The sequence below is a fragment of the Pongo pygmaeus genome, chromosome 1 (assembly GCF_028885625.2).
Source record: "Pongo pygmaeus isolate AG05252 chromosome 1, NHGRI_mPonPyg2-v2.0_pri, whole genome shotgun sequence".
NCBI classification, from domain to species: domain Eukaryota; kingdom Metazoa; phylum Chordata; class Mammalia; order Primates; family Hominidae; genus Pongo; species Pongo pygmaeus.
The window spans coordinates 165,450,274-165,469,783 of record NC_072373.2 but is presented as its reverse complement, the minus strand read 5'-3'; the positions used below and the strand labels follow the sequence as shown (position 1 = coordinate 165,469,783).

At 39.2% G+C, this 19,510-nt stretch overlaps 1 protein-coding gene across 3 annotated transcripts in view; it reads left to right on the top strand.

The window, feature by feature from the left end:
* RAVER2 (ribonucleoprotein, PTB binding 2) overlaps window positions 1-19,510 on the top strand; it is a 94,147-nt gene that overhangs the window by 69,719 nt on the left and 4,918 nt on the right. Inside the window, exon 12 of one of the 3 annotated variants that reach the window (XR_010124342.1) lies at window positions 15,836-15,994. The exons of the other annotated variants lie outside the window; for them this stretch is intronic. The gene's annotated coding sequence lies outside the window, so the exon portion shown is untranslated. The remainder of the gene's footprint in view (window positions 1-15,835; window positions 15,995-19,510) is intronic. 3 annotated transcript variants of the gene reach the window in all.

Genomic DNA, 19,510 nt, shown 5'->3' with positions numbered 1-19,510 from the left:
TGAGTTCACTGAATATGAAATTGTGGTTCCTATTTTATTAACATAGGCAAATCAAATTGCCCTGATCTATGTATTTCTTACTCATCATTTGAAATTTGGGAATGTGTTCAAGACATTATTTAGTATCATTTTGCACTAGATATTTACCTCTCATTGTTTACCTAGTGGTTGGCAAACTACAGCCCATAGAACAAATTTAGCCCACCACCTGGTTTTGTAAATAAATTTGTATTGTAATACAACCATGTCCATTCATTAACATGTTGTCTATGGTGCTGTCATGCTATAATAAAAGAGTTGAGTGATGACAACAGAGACTATGTGGCCTGCAAGGTTAAATATTTACTATCTGGTTCTTTATAGAAAAATGCTGCTAACCTCTGGTTTGCACTAGTATAGACCTAAGAAACCCAAGGGAATGCCTCTGTTCTTCTCCACTGTTTGTAGATGTAGAAAGATGATCATATTTACAGACACTACTGTGCTAACTTCTAAACCAGTCAATCAATAACATAAAAATATTATGTTCATAAGATGTCCTGTGTCATTACTTAAATACTTCAGTTTTGCTTTGGCCCTTCTTCAGCTTACTCTTAGCGGTGTAAGCTGAATATATATGATGTTAGCCCTGTGTGATTATGGAATCATAAGAGTCCACAAGAGTCTTACAATTATCAGTTCTGACTCTTACTTTCCTAGAACAGCCAACTTCTTCTCAGATCTATCCTGTTTGTTGGAGTCTTGTCTCCACTTTGATTTCCTTCGAGCAGCTTTGTGTTTGCCTGACCCATCCCTAATAAACTTAGAAAAGAAAACCACTTAGAACAATTGATGCCTGATTATAAGAGTACTAGAAACAGCCCAAGTTCTGTAAAAATGGTGCAGCTGGATATTAGTGAAATATTTGCCATCTCTTATATACCTGGGACAAGATGGAAAAATATGGGTTGGGTAGATGATGTAATTAGGTGACAGTATATCTATATTTAGAGAACAGTGATCACAAATTGCTGCAGTCTGAAGGCATTCTCTTATATTGATTCATAAGAGTAATCTTCAGTCCTTTATTAGATAACATTTGAAGTAATGACTTAGATAAAGACATTAATTGTAAAATTTACAAGATATAGTCCTGTACAATTCCAATTTGTTTCTTTTCAAGTAACAAACTTTTTATAAACAAGAGAAGCACAATAAATTTTTTAAAAATTCATTAAATACATATTTAAGCTTTAAAAATTTTTTGAACTTTTATTTCTTTTTAAATTTGCCTTTTTCTTAGCAGTTTTGCTTATTAGATTACTGTGATTTATTGTATACTTATATCCATAGAAAGACTTTCTCATTCACACATGGAGAAATTCTGTGATAATGATGCCTTTTGCATTATGTATGTCTTCTGCCTCCACACTTGCTTGCCCAGAGATATGGTGGGGAAGTGAATCCTCCCTGCACTGTTCAGTGTCTCCTTTGACAGTCCCTGCTTCTAGTGCACGCTTCTTCATAAAATGGGGTTTGTTCTCTCTCTCCTGTTCTTTCTTCCTTATAAACTTAATTAAATGTTACTAATGGAACATTAAAGTAAATGGAATTAAATTAATGGAATACTAAAGTAACTATTATAGAAAAAGGTGGTCGTGTATTAGGAATTCCTTCTACTATTTCCACTGCTGGGATGAAGGAAGTGGTCTAAGGGAAAGGAACCAAAAGTGTTTGTTTTCTTTTTAGCACTTGCTATATGCTTTGTGACATAAGTGATTACTATTTCTAAAAACCCTGTGAGATTTAGTAAACTGGCTAGCCACATGTAGAAAGCTGAAACTGGATCCCTTCCTTACACCTTATACAAAAATCAATTCAAGATGGATTAAAGACTTAAATGTTAGACCTAAAACCATAAAAACCCTAGAAGAAAACCTAGGCAATGCCATTCAGCACATAGGCATGGGCAAGGACTTCATGTCGAAAACACCAAAAGCAATGGCAACAAAAGCCAAAATTGACAAATGGGATCTAATTAAACTAAAGAGCTTCTGCACAGCAAAAGAAACTACCATCAGAGTGAACAGGCAGCCTACAAAAGGGAGAAAATTTCTGCAATCTACTCAGCTGACAAAGGGCTAATACCCAGAATCAACAAAGAACTCAAACAAATTTACAAGCAGAAAACAAACAACCCCATCAAAAAGTGGGCAAAGGATATGAACAGACACTTCTCAAAAGAAGACATTTCTGCAGCCAACAGACAACATGAAAAAATGCTCATCATCACTGGCCATCAGAGAAATGCAAATCAAAACCACAATGAGATACCGTCTCACACCAGTTAGAATGGCGATCATTAAAAAGTCAGGAGTTCACTCATGATTTGGCTCTCTGTTTGTCTGTTATTGGTGTATAAGAATGCTTGTGATTTTTGTACATTGATTTTGTATCCTGAGACTTTGCTGAAGTTGCTTATCAGCTTAAGGAGATTTTGGGCTGAGACAATGGGGTTTTCTAGATATACAATCATGTTGTCTGCAAACAGGGACAATTTGACTTCCTCTTTTCCTAATTGAATACCCTTTATTTCCTTCTCCTGCCTAATTGCCCTGGCCAGAACTTCCAACACTATGTTGAATAGGAGTGGTGAGAGAGGGCATCCCTGTCTTGTGCCAGTTTTCAAAGGGAATGCTTCCAGTTTTTGCCCATTCAGTATGATACTGGCTGTGGGTTTGTCATAGATAGCTCTTATTATTTTGAGATACATCCCATCAATACCTAATTTATTGAGAGTTTTTAGCATGAAGTATTGTTGAATTTTGTCAAAGGCCTTTTCTGCATCTATTGAGATAATCATGTGGTTTTTGTCTTTGGTTCTGTTTATATGCTGGATTACATTTATTGATTTGCGTATATTGAGCCAGCCTTGCATCCCAGGGATGAAGCCCACTTGATCATGGTGGATAAGCTTTTTGATGTGCTGCTGGATTCGGTTTGCCAGTATTTTACTGAGGATTTTTGCATCAATGTTCTTCAAGGATATTGGTCTAAAATTCTCTTTTTTGGTTGTGTCTCTGCCCAGCTTTGGTATCAGGATGATGCTGGCCTCATAAAATGAGTTAGGGAGGATTCCCTCTTTTTCTATTGATCGGAATAGTTTCAGAAGGAATGGTACCAGTTCCTCCTTGTACCTCTGGTAGAATTCAGCTGTGAATCCATCTGGTCCTAGACTCTTTTTGGTTGGTAAGCTATTGATTATTGCCACAATTTCAGATCCTGTTATTGGTCTATTCAGAGATTCAACTTCTTCCTGGTTTAGTCTTGGGAGGGTGTATGTGTCGAGGAATTTATCCATTTCTTCTAGATTTTCTAGTTTATTTGCGCAGAGGTGTTTGTAGTATTCTCTGATGGTAGTTTGTATTTCTGTGGGATCGGTGGTGATATCACCTTTATCATTTTTTATTGCATCTATTTGATTCTTCTCTCTTTTTTTCTTTATTAGTCTTGCTAGCAGTCTATCAATTTTGTTGATCCTTTCAGAAAACCAGCTCCTGGATTCATTAATTTTTTGAAGGGTTTTTTTGGTCTCTATTTCCTTCAGTTCTGCTCTGATTTTAGTTATTTCTTGCCTTCTGCTAGCTTTTGAATGTGTTTGCTCTTGCTTTTCTAGTTCTTTTAATTGTGATGTTAGGGTGTCAATTTTGGATCTTTCCTGCTTTCTCTTGTGGGCATTTAGTGCTATAAATTTCCCTCTACACACTGCTTTGAATGTGTCCCAGAGATTCTGGTATGTTGTGTCTTTGTTCTCGTTGGTTTCAAAGAACATCTTTATTTCTGCCTTTGTTTCATTATGTACCCAGTAGTCATTCAGGAGCAGGTTGTTCAGTTTCCACGTAGTTGAGCGGTTTTGAGTGAGTTTCTTAATCCTCAGTTCTAGTTTGATTGCACTGTGGTCTGAGAGACAGTTTGTTATAATTTCTATTCTTTTACATTTGCTGAGGAGAGCTTTACTTCCAACTATGTGGTCAATTTTGGAATAGGTGTGGTGTGGTGCTGAAAAAAATGTATATTCTGTTGATTTGGGGTGGAGAGTTCTGTAGATGTCTATTAGGTCCGCTTGGTGCAGAGCTGAGTTCAATTCTTGGGTATCCTTGTTGACTTTCTGTCTCATTGATCTGTCTAATGTTGACAGTGGGGTGTTAAAGTTTCCCATTATTATTGTGTGGGAGTCTAAGTCTCTTTGTAGGTCAGTCAGGACTTGCTTTATGAATCTGGGTTCTCCTGTATTGGGTGCATATATATTTAGGATAGTTAGCTCTTCTTGTTGAATTGATCCCTTTACCATTATGTAATGGCCTTCTTTGTCTCTTTTGATCTTTGTTGGTTTAAAGTCTGTTTTATCCGAGACTAGGATTGCAATCCCTGCCTTTTTTTGTTTTCCATTTGCTTGGTAGATCTTCCTCCATCCTTTTATTTTGAGCCTATGTGTGTCTCTGCATGTGAGATGGGTTTCCTGAATACAGCACACTGATGGGTCTTGACTCTTTATCCAATTTGCCAGTCTGTGTCTTTTAATTGGAGCATTTAGTCTATTTACATTTAAAGTTAGTATTGTTATGTGTGAATTTGATCCTGTCGTTATGATGTTAGCTTGTTATTTTGCTCATTAGTTGATGCAGTTTCTTCCTAATCTCGACGGTCTTTACATTTTGGCATAATTTTGCAGCAGGTGGTACCAGTTGTGCCTTTCCATGTTTAGTGCTTCCTTCAGGAGCTCTTTTAGGGCAGGCCTGGTGGTGACAAAATCTCTCAGTATTTGCTTGTCTGTAAAGTATTTTATTTCTCCTTCACTTATGAAGCTTAGTTTGGCTGGATATGAAATTCAGGGTTGAAAATTCTTTTCTTTAAGAATGTTGAATATTGGCCCCCACTCTCTTCTGGCTTGTAGAGTCTCTGCCGAGAGATCCGCTGTTAGTCTGATGGGCTTCCCTTTGTGGGTAACCCAACCTTTCTCTCTGGCTGCCCTTAACATTTTTTTCCTTCATTTCAACTTTGGTGAATCTGACAATTATGTGTCTTGGAGTTGCTCTTCTTAAGGAGTATCTTTGTGGTGTTCTCTGTATTTCCTGAATCTGAATGTTGGCCTGCCTTGCTAGATTGGGGAAGTTCTCCTGGATAATATCCTGCAGAGTGTTTTCCAACTTGGTTCCATTCTCCCCATCACTTTCAGGTACACCAATCAGACGCAGATTTGGTCTTTTCACATAGTCCCATATTTCTTGGAGGCTTTGTTCATTTCTTTTTATTCTTTTTTCTCTAAACTTCCCTTCTCGCTTCATTTCATTCGTTTCATCTTCCATCACTCATACCTTTTCTTCCAGTTGTTCGCATCGGCTCCTGAGGCTTCTGCATTCTTCACATAGTTCTCGAGCCTTGGCATTCAGCTCCATCAGCTCCTTTAAGCACTTCTCTGTATTGGTTATTCTAGTTATACGTTCGTCTAAAGTTTTTTCAAAGTTTTTTCAAAGTTTTCAACTTCTTCGCCTTTGGTTTGAATTTCCTCCTGTAGCTCGGAGTAGTTTGATCGTCTGAAGCCTTTTTCTCTCAACTCGTCAAAGTCATTCTCCGTCCAGCTTTGTTCCGTTGCTGGTGAGGAACTGCGTTCCTTTGGAGGAGGAGAGGCACTCTGCTTTTTAGAGTTTCCAGTTTTTCTGCTCTGTTTTTTCCCCATCTTTGTGGTTTTATCTACTTTTGGTCTTTGATGATGGTGATGTACAGATGGGTTTTTGGTGTGGATGTCCTTTCTGTTTGTTAGTTTTCCTTCTAACAGACAAGGACCCTCAGCTGCAGGTCTGTTGGAGTTTGCTAGAGGTCCACTCCAGACCCTGTTTGCCTGGGTATCAGCAGCGGTGTCTGCAGAACCGCAGATTTTCGTGATCTGCGAATGCTGCTGTCTGATCGTTCCTCTGGAAGTTTTGTCTCAGAGGAGTACCCAGCCGTGTGAGGTGTCAGTCTGCCCCTACTGGGGGGTGCCTCCCAGTTAGGCTGCTCGGGGGTCAGGGGTCAGGGAGCCACTTGAGGAGGCAGTCTGCCCGTTCTCAGATCTCCAGCTGCGTGCTGGGAGAACCACTGCTCTCCTCAAAGCTGTCAGACAGGGACATTTAAGTCTGCAGAGGTTACTGCTGTCTTTTTGTTTGTCTGTGCCCTGCCCCCAGAGGTGGAGCCTACAGAGGCAGGCAGGCCTCCTTGAGCTGTGGTGGGTTTCCCAGTTGCTTTGTTTACCTAAGCGAGCCTGGGCAATGGCGGGTGCCCCTCCCCCAGCCTCGCTGCCGCCTTGCAGTTTGATCTCAGACTCCTGTGCTAGCAATCAGCGAGACTCCATGGGCGTAGGACCCTCCGACCTAGGTGCAGGCTATAATCTACTGCTGCGGCGTTTCCTAAGCCCATCGGAAAAGCGCAGTATTGGGGTGGGAGTGGCCCAATTTTCCAGGTGCCATCTGTCACCCCTTTCCTTGACCAAGAAAGGGAACTCCCTGACCCCTTGCGCTTCCCAAGTGAGGCAATGCCTCGCCCTGCTTCGGCTGGCGCACGGTGCGCTGCACCCACTGTCCTGCGCCCACTCTCTGGCACTCCCTAGTGAGATGAACCCAGTACCTCAGATGGAAATGCAGAAATCACCCATCTTCTGCGTCGCTCACGCTGGGAGCTGTAGACCGGAGCTGTTCCTATTCGGCCATCTTGGCTCCTCCAGTTGCTTCAAAGAGAATAAAATACCTAGGAATGCAATTTAAAAGGGACGTGAAGGACCTCTTCAAGGAGAACTGCAAACTACTGCTCAATGAAATAAAAGAGGATACAAACAAATGGAAGAACATTCCATGCTCATGGGTAGGAAGAATCAATATCGTGAAAATGGCCATACTGCCCAAGGTAATTTATAGATTCAATGCCATCTCCATCAAGCTACCAATGACTTTCTTCACAGAACTGGAAAAAACTACTTTAAAGTTCATATGGAACCAAAAAAGAGCCTGCATCGCCAAGTCAATCCTAAGCCAAAAGAACAAAGCTGGAGGCATCACGCTACCTGACTTCAAACTATACTACAAGGCTACAGTAACCAAAACAGCGTGGTACTGGTACCAAAACAGAGATATAGATCAATGGAACAGAACAAAGCCCTCAGAAATAACGCCACATATCTACAACTATCTGATCTTTGACAAACCTGAGAAAAACAAGCAATGGGGAAAGGATTCCCTATTTAATAAATGGTGCTGGGAAAACTGGCTAGCCATATGTAGAAAGCTGAAACTGGATCCCTTCCTTACACCTTATACAAAAATTAATTCAAGATGGATTAAAGACTTAAACGTTAGACCTAAAACCATAAAAACCCTAGAAGAAAACCTAGGCATTACCATTCAGGACATAGGCATGGGCAAGGACTTCATGTCTAAAACACCAAAAGCAATGGCAACAAAAGCCAAAATTGACAAATGGGATCTAATTAAACTAAAGAGCTTCTGCACAGCAAAAGAAACTACCATCAGAGTGAACAGGCAACCTACAAAATGGGAGAAAATTTTCGCAACCTAATCATCTGACAAAGGGCTAATATCCAGAATCTACAATGAACTCAAACAAATTTACAAGAAAAAAACAAACAACCCCATCAAAAAGTGGGCAAAGGATATGAACAGACACTTCTCAAAAGTTAAGACATTTCTGCAGCCAACAGACACATGAAAAAATGCTCATCATCACTGGCCATCAGAGAAATGCAAATCAAAACCACAATGAGATACCATCTCACACCAGTTAGAATGGCAATCATTAAAAAGTCAGGAAACAACAGGTGCTGGAGAGGATGTGGAGAAATAGGAACACTTTTACACTGTTGGTAGGACTGTAAACTAGTTCAACCATTGTGGAAGTCAGTGTGGCGATTCCTCAGGGATCTAGAACTAGAAATACCATTTGACCCAGCCATCCCATCACTGGGTATATACCCAGAGAATTATAAATCATGCTGCTATAAAGACACATGCACACGTATGTTTATAGCAGCACTATTCACAATAGCAAAGACTTGGAACCAACCCAAACGTCCATCAATGATGGACTGGATTAAGAAAATACGGCACATATACACCATGGAATACTATGCAGCCATAAAAAAGGGTGAGTTCATGTCCTTTATAGGGACATGGACAAAGCTGGAAACCATCATTCTGAGCAAACTATCACAAGGACAGAAAACCAAACACCACATGTTCTGACTCATAGGTGAGAATTGAACAATGAGAACACTTGGACACAGGAAGGGGAACATCACACACTGTGGCCTGTTGTGGGGTTGGGGGAGGGGCAGGGATAGCATTAGGAGATATACCTAATGTAAATGACGAGATAATGGGTGCAGCACACCAACATGGCACATGTATAACTATGTAACAAACCTGCACGTTGTGCACATGTACCCTAGAACTTAAAGTATAATAAAAAAAAAAAAACCTTGTGAGATTTAAATGATCACCTTCATTATACAAATGGAGAAGGGATAAATAATCTCTGCAAGTTCATACAGTTGGTAAGTGATTTCTTGATTCCAAAGGCCACATTATTTATACCATTGAGAAGTTTCTTCAGGCATGGAAGTAATATCTCAGAGAAACTGTGTAGGCTGCCCTGCTTATGGATTAGGAGAAATGAATATGTCAAGGCATAGAGGGACAAAATAATCTTTATCTCCAGTAAAACTATCAGATTTAAAAACCTAATTGGAATTTCCAGTATTGATGTTGTTGCTTGTATCATACTATCTCCCTACAGATAACCATTATTAAAACTGGACTAGTCTGGGCGCGGTGTCTCACACCTGTAATCCCAGCACTTTGGGAGGCCAAGATGGGCGGATCACAAGGTCAGGAGATCGAGACCATCCTGGCTAACATGGTGAAACCCCATCTCCACTAAAAATACAAAAAATTAGCCGGGCGTGGTGGTGGGCACCTGTAGTCCCAGCTACTTGGGAGGCTGAGGCAGGAGAATGGCGTGAACCCAGGAGGCGGAGGTTGCAGTGAGCCGAGATTGCGCCACTGCACTCCAGCCTGGGCGACAGAGCGAGACTCCGTCTCAAAAGAACAACAAAACTAAACTGGACTAAATATGAATGAAAACCAACTACTTGAAAGCACTAGAGAATGAATGACCAAAAGCAGGCAGAAACGGGAGAATTATTCCTTGAAACAAGAAAACATCACTGTATGATATTTGTGTTTCTGTAGCTTTTTGCCTAATACCACTCCCTAGATGGAGAAAGCTGCAGTCTCACTAGTTTGAGGAGTCAGAAGACAGAGTTCAGGACTGTTAGCAAGGCTGTTAAGTGAAGGGGGGAAATCGTGGAAAAGAGGGAGTTGCATAGGAAGGAGTCTTAAAATCTATGTGTAAACTTAACCCAAATACTGTTGGCTGGCCTGTAAACTGTGTGTGTGTGAGGAAAACTCCAAGGGACCTGGTAGAAAACAGCTGAAAGGCTGAAAGAACTGAGAAGAGTTTCAACTCCTCTCCAGCACAGAGGAGACAGTTTGGAATTTGAGTTCAGCAAAGTTAACTCCTTCTAGAACAAAAATCAACACTCATCAGAGGAAGATAATAGAATCTGTAGCCTCTACAATATATTATAGTAATCAATATGTCCAGTAGAACAAAATTACTAGATAGTTGAAGAAGCAAGAAAATGTGACCCACAATTAAGAGAAAAAGTAGAAATGACCCCAAGGTGACCCAGATGTTGGTCTTGTAGACAATAACCATAAAACAGCTATTATAAATATGTTTAGGAACTTAAAAGAAAATAAAGTAATAATGAACAAGTATGGAATCTCTGCCAAGAGATATAAACTAAAAAATAACAATTTTGGAACTGAAAACTATAGTATCTGAAATAAATACACTAGATGGGCATAGCAGAAGATTGGAGAGGCCAGAAAAAAAAATGTTCGGTTAACATGAAGACAACTCAATCTGAAGAACACAAAGAAAAGAGATTTTTAAAAGCCCAATGAACATGTCCTCAGGGACCTGAGGGAAAATATCAAGCAGTCTAAAATGCATGTAAATGGAGTCCTGGGAGAAGAAGGGAAAGATAATGGGGGCACACATTGTTTGAAAAACTAATGGTCAAACATTTTCCAAATTTGCTTCAAAAAACTTACAGATCTAACAGGCTCGGAGGCCCTCCTGCAAAGCAGGATAAATAAAAGGAAATTTTTACCTAGGCACATTATAATTAGTATGCTGAAAACTATAGTTGTAAAGAGATAATCTTGAGAGCAACCAGATAAAAACAATGCACATTGTCTTAAGACAGGTTTCTCAATCTTGGTACTATTAACGTTTGGGGCTGAATAATTCTCTCTTAAGTGGAAAGGGCTATTCTTTGATTGTAGGAGATTTGGCAACATCCTTGTCCTCTAACCCCTAGATTGCCCCCACCAACACACACACCATTGAGAACCACTGTGTTAAGGCAACAGTAAACATGCAGGTGACCAAAAAAGACTATATATTTTCTCTTAATTTATTTAAAAGCAAAAATTGTAACATATAAGGTTTATCAAGTATATAGATATAGTATATTTGATAGCAATAGTGTAAAGGACAATAAGGTAAATGAAATTATGGTTTTGGGGTTATAATATTTTACATGAAGTACATCAAAAGTAACTAAGTAGGTTGTGATAAGTTGTGGAACGCATATTGTAATCCATACAGCAACCATTGAAAAATTATACAAAGAGATATAGCTAAAACATGAATAGTTTAATTACAATGAAATTATGAAAACATTTGATTAAGCCAAAATATGCCAGGAAAGACAAAAACAACTAAGTCTAATAAAAAACAAATATCCGAGTGGTAAACCTAAATTGAACAGTAGTAATAATTATATCAAATGAAAATAGACTGCATGCTCCATTTATAACAGATTTTCTTTTTTAATATTTAAAAATTTTTAATTTAGGTTTGGGGGTACACGTGAAGGTTTATTACATAGGTAAACACATGTCACAGGGTTTTTTTGTACATATTATTTCATCACCGAGGTATTAAGTGCAGTACCCAATAGTTATCTTTTCTGCTGCTCTCCCTCCTCCCACCCTCCACCCTCACGTAGACAGCAGAGTCTTGTTTCATTCTTTGTGTTCTTAAGTTCTTGTCATTTAGCTCCCACTTACAAGTGAGAACACACGGTATTTGGTTTTCTGTTCCTGCATTAGTTTCCTAAGGATAAAAGCTTCCAGCTCTATCCATGTTCCCACAAAAAACATGAGCTTTCTTTTTTATGGCAGCATAGTGTTCCATAGTGTATATGTACCACATATCCAGTCTGTCATTGATGGGCATTAAGTTGATTCTATGTCTTTGCTATTGTGGATAGTGCTGCAGTGAACATTTGTGTGCATGTGTATTTATGACAGAATAATTTATATTCCTCTGGGTATATACCCAGTAATGGGTTTGCTAGGTCTAATGGTAATTCTGTTTTTAGCTCTTTGAGGTATTGCTACACTACTTGCCACAATGGTTGAACTAATTTACACTCCCACCAACAATGTATTAGTGTTCCCTTTTCTCCACAACCTCGCCAGCATCTGCTATTTTTTGACATTTTAATAATGGCCAATTCTGATTGGTGTGAGATGGTATCTCATTGTGGTTTTGATTTGCATTTCTCTAATATTCAGTGATATTGAGCTTTTTTTCATATACTTGTTGGCCACATAGTATGTCTTCTTTTGAGAAGTGTCTGTTCATGTCCTTTGCCCACTTTTTAATGGGGTTGTTTGTTTTTTTCTTGTAAATTTAAGTTCCTTGTAAGTGCTGGATATTAGCCCTTTGTCAGATGCATAGTTGCCAAAAATTTTCTCCCATTCTGTAGATTGTCTGTTTACTCTGTTGATAGTTTCTTTTGCTTGCAGAGGCTCTTAATTAGATTCCACTTGTCAATTTTTGCTCTTCCTGCAATTGCTTCTGGTGTCTTGTCATGAAATCTTTGCCCGTTCCTATGTCCAAGGAACCATATTGCACTAAAGCCACCAGTAAAATGTTGAATAGAAGCAGTAGAAATATATATTCACACCTTGTTGAAACTCTGTTGGAACAGGCACATAGACCAATGAAACAGAATAGAGAGCCCAGAAATAAGGCTGGACATCTGCAACCATCTGGTCTTTGACAAAGTTGACAAAAGCAATAGGGTAAAGACTCCCTATTCAATAAAAGGTGCGGGGATAACTGGCTAGCCATATGCAGAAGATTAAAGCCAGACCTCTTCCTTACACCATATACAAAAATCAACTCAAGATGGATTAAAGACTTAAATGTAAAACACAAAATTATTAAAACCCTGGAAGACAACCTAGGCAATACCATCCTGGACACAGGAACGCACAAAGATTTTATGACAAAGTATGGCCCATACACAAAGGGAAAGTCATTAATAGAAACTGTCCATAAGGAAGTGTAAACGCTGGACTTATTGGACAAAGATTTAAAATATTTTCAAAGAATTAAAGGGAGCCATGTCTCAGGAACTTTTAAAAAGTATGAGAGGCCAGGCGCGGTGGCTCACGCCTGTAATCCCAGCACTTTGGGAGGCCAAGGCAGGCGGATCACGAGGTCAGGAGATCGAGACCATCCTGGCTAACAACAGTGAGACCCCGTCTCTACTAAAAATACAAAAAATTAGCTGGGCGTGGTGGCGGGCGCCTGTAGTCCCAGCTATTCGGGAGGCTGAGGCAGGAGAATGGCGTGAACCCAGGAGGCAGAGCTTGCAGTGAGCCGAGATCGTGCCACTGCACTCCAACCTGGGCGACAGAGCGAGACTCCGTCTCAAAAACAAACAAACAAAAAGTACGAGAACAACATCTCATCACATAGAGAATATCAATAAAGAGAGAGAAATTATTTTTAAAAATCAAATAGAAATTCTGGATTTGAAAAGTATGATAACAAATGAAAAATTTACTACAGCACAGCAGCAGATTTGTGCAGGTAGAAGAATCAACAAACTTAGAATGTAGGTCAATTGAAATTATCCAGTCTGAGAAACTGAAAGAAAAGAGAATGAAGAAAAATGAACCATAGCAATGTAGGGAAGGATGTGGAGAAATGGGAATCCTCATACAGTGCTGGGGGTTGGTGGGATGTAAAAGGGTGCAGCTGCTTTGGAAGAGTATGGCAGTTCGTCAAATGTTAAACATAGAATTACCAGATGGCTCCAGGATTTGACTCCTAGGTGTATCCAAGAGAATTGAAAACTTGTGTCTGTACACAAATGTGTACATGCATTGGCACAGCAGCATTATTCATAATAGCCAAAAAGGAAAACAACCCAAATGTCCATCTAGTGATGAATGAATAAACAAAATGTGGTAATATCCACGTGATGGAATATTATTCACTAGAAAGGAATGGTGTACTGATCCGTGCTACAACATTGGTGAACCTTGTGAACATTATGCTAAAGGAAATAAGCCGGACAAACAGTCCACATATGATATTCCATTTATATGAAATATCCAGAATAGGCAAATCCATAGAGAATGTAAGTAGATAGTGGTTATTGGGGGCTGGAGGAAGGAGGAGTTGGGGAGTATGATTAACAGGATGTTTTTGGGGAGGGGAGAGTGATAAAAATACTCTAGAATTCAATTGTGGTGATAGTTGTTCATAAGTTGGTGAACCTTGTGAATCAACAAATTTTGGACTCTTTAAAAAATAAGCTTCAACTGTACTAAACAGAGAATAGCATTTTCATTTAGTGTTTTAGAGATCCTAAAAGTAGTTAGTTAGGAGCAAACAGATCAGATCAATTTTTCAAGATCTAGGTCTAATCAGAAATCAGTTTTAAATGGACTACCCCTTCCATTTCTCTAGTTAGTTGTAATAATTAATTATAATTGCTATGAATTTTCTCAAAAACTGCATGTCTTGAATATTTGAACTATGACTGGGAAAACTTAAATCAGAAATAACTTATTTAAAAATTTGTAGTATACACTCTAGCAGTGATAATAGCATTATAGTCAGCTATGTAATCCTGTCAATATGAATGTACAAATTGAGTTTGAAATTTCAGATTCTGAGGTCCATCTATGTCAAATGGTTGGGAGAAGCCTACCTTAAAAGAGAAGCTTTTGAGCCCATTTATTAAATGTCTATTAAACACCTAAATCTAACATCTAATTACAATCAGTCAAAGACAAAACATTTCACCCTTCCCCCTTTAATTAAAATAGGTAAAAATATATCTTAAGCACCTTTCCAGGTTGACATAGTCTCAATAATGTAAAGAAAAATGTAAGAGGTTTTTCAGCTCTTTGATATGACTGTGTAAGTTGTGATTTTTTTTTTTTTTTTTTGAGACAGAGTCTTGCTCTGTCACCCAGGCTGGAGGGCAGTGACGCAATCTTGGCTCACTGCAACCTCCACCTCCTGGGTTCAAGTGATTGTCCTGCCTCAGCGTCCCAAGTAGCTGGGATTACAGGCACCCACCACCATGCCCAGCTAATTTTTGTATATTTAGTAGAGACAGGGTTTCACCACATTGACCAGGCTGGTCTTGAACTCGTGACCTCAAGTGATCTGCCTGCCTTGGTCTCCCAAAGTGCTAGGATTATAGGCATGTGCCACCGCGCCCGGCCTGATTTTTGTTTTTCATTTGACACTTGCCATATGTGGCAGTGGTCCAGCATGCAGCACAGCAGTGTTATCTACTTGCACAGTGTGTTCTTGTGTTGCCCTGATTCCAGGGATCTCCCCTGCCAGGAGGCTGACTGCCTGTTCCAGGGAATCAACCACAGAATATATGATGAGATGATGTGATGAGGGGAAGAGGAAAGAAAAATGAACAAAAGACCTGGAAAATGAATGCTTGGTCCTTTCATATGGAGCCTAATGCTGCCACCCAGTGGTCAAATAATGCAGACAGACTTGCCAAACAGTACATTGTATTATGTAATGAATGCCGTGTGGATTTTTGTATGGACCGTGATAGATCAGAATCGTGTGACAAACACCTACCATACAAAATATGTTTTAAAACATAAGCCTACTTTAAACAACAATTATGGGAGCACAGGTTATCTTTATATTAACCCTAGACAATAATTTGGAAAGTACTTTTAAAAAGTGATTTTGGTTAAAAACTGGAATTAAGGAAAGCAAGCTATTGAAATGTATTTTGGCTGGGCGCAGTGGCTCATGCTTATAATCCTAGCACTTTGGGAGGCTGAGGTGGGTGGATCATCTGAGGTCAGGAATTCAAGACCAGCTTGGCCAACAGGGCAAAACCCCGTCTCTACAGAAAATACAAAAAATTAGCCAGGTGTGGTGGTGCACGCTTGTAATCCCAAATACTCAGGATGCTGAGGGAGGAGAATCGCTTGAGCCCGGGAGGCAGAGGCTTTAGTGAGCCGAGATCCCGCCATTGCACTCCAGCCTGGGCAACAGAGCAAGACCCTGTCTCAAAAAAAAAAAAAAAATTAGTGCTGTGCAATACTTTTTTGGGGATGAATCATTAAATCCAAAGTTAGGACTTAACCATTACTCATGTGAAGAAAGACAAGTAGCTGAGAGGCAAATATGAATATGAACATTGGAAACATTTGTTATGTATATATGAGACAGAGACATTTTATTAGTTATATCATTAATGTCACAGAATGAAGCATATTGATTTTGAAACATTTTTAACAATGGGAGAAAGTTATATTTTTAAATAAAATTTAAAAAATGTTTAATGCAGAAATAATAATAAAATTAATTCATGTTTCTGTAGGTCTGAAATCTAAAAGCTGGACTTGAAGCTATAAGAAAGGGACATTAGGGGCTTGCTTGATTCAGATCTCAGGAGAACTAGTGCAATCCAATTTTGGTTCTCCATATACCTGACTCCACTGAAGAGACAAGACTTAGAAAAGGTGAAGTGGGGCTGAAGGTAAGGGTGAGACTGAGGAGTCCTTGAGGCAGAATTTTCTGAAAACAAATTTCATTTTGTATTTAAAGGGCTACCTGCTAGATGCTTATATTCTTTTCAGAAGAACAACAATAATAAATGTCTTTAATTGGACTGATAGCAGATGAGCCTAATGGAATTCACTGTTGACATTAACATATCCTAAAGGAATCTTCTGAGGGATAGTCAAGATTCCCCTTTCCCCAATTCTTACGATAGCTTTGAAAACTAGCCACCAGTTCAATTATTGACATGAGCTTAAAAATTGAGCTTAAGATACATTGTAAGTATTAAACTGGCAGTCAGCAAATGATATTGTGACATTCTGTTTCTACATTCACTTGGAAATCAATGGGATAAAAGAAAGTCTACATTTACATGAAAATAAAAAGATTTGCTTTAATAAAATAAAATTAACTTTTTAAAATCCAAGAATAAAATAGCGACTGCATAGAGAATGGGTTTCATAGTAAATGTGTGCAAAAGATTGGATTGGTGAGCAACAGTTAAAAGAGCCAACTAATTTGAAATTCTAATGAAAGGGCAGGTGCCCAAAGCGAGAAGCACATTAACCTTTGCTTTGGTAGGTTCTAGTAGATTACGGTGTCCAGTTTTTCCACGTCAGAGTGTCAGAGACCATGGCCCATGACTGTTTGCTGAAGGAACTGGGAATGGATGCTTAGAAATATTTTTTGAAAGGTATTCATTTACTCATTCAACCAGTATATACTGAATGTCTACTATATGACAGGACTGTTCTAGGCACTAGGGATATGGCAATGAACGAAACATCAAAATTCTTATAAGAATGGAACTTACATTTAGGGGAAAAAATTAGTAAAAGGAATAGTGATCGCTGCAGAGAAAATAAAGTGGAGGCTAAAGAGTGTCTGGGAAGTCTTGGAGTTTAAATACATGGTCAAGGAAGGGTTCATACTAAAACTGATTCTTGGGCAAAGACCAGAACTTTAGGGAGTGTGCCACATGAATGTGTATGTAAAGTACATTCCAGGGACAGGGAACAGCAAGTGCAAAGGTACTGAGGCAGAAACATGCTTGGTCTGTTAAAGGAACAGCAAGCAACCTTTAGGGCAGAAGAGGAGGGAGCAAAGTGGAGAATAGGAGATGATGTCACAGTGGGGTGGGGGAGCACAGACAATTTAGGACCTTTTAGGCCCTTGTAAGGACTTTGGCTTTTACTCTAAGATAGAAAGCCACTGGGATGCTTTGAGTAGAGGGATAATTGACTGTATTTATAGTTTAACATGCCTAGCTGCTGTGTTAAATAATGAATGTAGAACATAGCAGGGTCAGTTAGGGAGCTGCTGCGGTACAATCCAAGTAAAAATGCTGACTTGGACAAGCCTGGAAGCAGCAGAGGCAGTGATATGTGGCTGGACTGGAGACATTTTTGGAAGGTGGAGTCAATGGGGTATACGAGGATAAGAGAGGAGCCAAGTCCCCAAGAGTTTTGGCCTAGAAAAATGAATTTGTTATTGATTGAGATGGGTAGGACTGTGTGGGTGGAACAAGTTTTATGGGTACGTTTTAGACATAAGATCCCTAAGTGAAGATGTTCGCCTATTGGTGTTCATTATTCAAGTCTGGAGGTGAGGGGAGAGTTATGGGCAGAGGTACATATTTGAGAACCATCACATTCCTGTAAATCGCTGTAATTGTGAATTGCATGAAATTGGATGAGATCACCAAGGAAGTGAGGGTAAGTAAAGAGACCAGGGGTCAGTCACTGTGCGTCTTAAGATTTCTCTTTCGATTTTGTTTTCTTGGTGAAATAGAAAGCAAAACATCAGCTGAGAGTGAAGATGAGGGTGTATTGTTGGAGCTTCGAGAAAAGAGAAGGCTTGAAATAGTCACTTAGAGGAGTGGAGATCAGTGGGCAGGGTAGGGTGGGGATATAGTAGGATTGCCCAGGGGCATGAGGGTGAGGGGCCTCTGTTGAAGTTATCCCCATTCTGATAAGGAAGTATTATACTTGGATTGTAGTTCCAAAGTATAGAATGGAACCACTGGGTGCAAACTATTCATAGATTGGTTTCAGCCAACCCTAAAAAAGACCCTGCTAAAGATGAAGTCCTCTAAAATGACTATTGTGTTTGATTTCCACCTGAATATTAGACATGTAAAACTAGAATATTATAGCTTCTCTAAAGGTCTTCCTTTTGTTTGGTATTCAAAGCATAAATGCTCATCAAAATTGTTTTCAGACTTTCTAAATATACCACTTTGTTCTGTCTCATCTGTAAGTTTCATGCTACATTTTAAATCAAGTCTTAAATCACATATAATCTGTGTGTTTGCTCACATGCATGTATCTAATAGGGACAAGTTCAATAGCCTCCTGGTGAGACCTAATAATGCCTGTCTCCTTCATTGCCATACTTTTTACAGAGCTTCTTATTAATCTTGCCATATTCCAAGATCAAGGGTATGGTCCTGTTTATAGTCCTTAGCCTGGCGTTCCAGCCCTCCATGACTGAGGCCAGCTTCATTTTTCAACCTCATTTGCCACTGCCCTCTTCTGCATGCCAGCTGCTACCATCACAGGCCTGGCTTTTTTGCCGTCTGCCTTTGCACAGGCCCTGCCTTTCTCCTGGAAGGGTCACCACCTATCTACTCATGTCCATATCTGACCTCATCTCCAAATCCTAACTCAGATGCTATCTTATCCATGAAACCAGTGCCTGTACCTTTCAAACCCCCTCCCCCATTTTCCTTGTCTGGAAAAAGCTTTAGCACTTCACTTCTATTTCTTTTTTGTCAAAGTGACAGTCCCCTTTTAGAATTATGTTTTGCATTCCTCTTCCTTCCCCTCCTAGGATATGAGCTATGGGAGGGCATAGTCCAAGTTTCATTCATCCAGGTAAACCTCATAGCACACAAGCCCAGTGCCTGCAATAGACCACTTATGAAGGAATGGATGTCTAGATCCTACAAATACAAAATAGAAGGAAAAATATTTGCTAACTTTATATTCTTTCCCTCTTTTGTGTTTTGTTGTTGTTGTGGTTGTGGTTCTTATGTAGGAATTTATTTCTCCCAGAGCACTGAGCTTTCTTTCAAAATTTTAAATCATCATTCCCCATTCACCAGTCCTTAGACTAGAAGTTAGATATCTTTGATAGGGCTTATCAGAAGGATTACCTTTCTCCCAGTATCACATGGGCTATAGTGAAACCCATTTTCTTTTTTTTTTTTAAGGTTTAAATTTTTAATTGTGACAAAAACATAAAATTACTATTAAATATTTAAGGGTACAGTTTAGTAATGTTCAGTGTATTTACATTATTTTGCAACAAATCTCTAGATTTTCATTTTACAAAAGTAAAATCTGATAATTAATAAACTGCACTTTTTCCCCTCCTCTCTCCTGAAGATAACATCATTTGACTTTGTTTTTATAACTGGGACTAACTTTTATATCTCACATTGGTGTAATCATACCATGTCTGTCTCTTTTTGAATGTCTTATTTTACTCA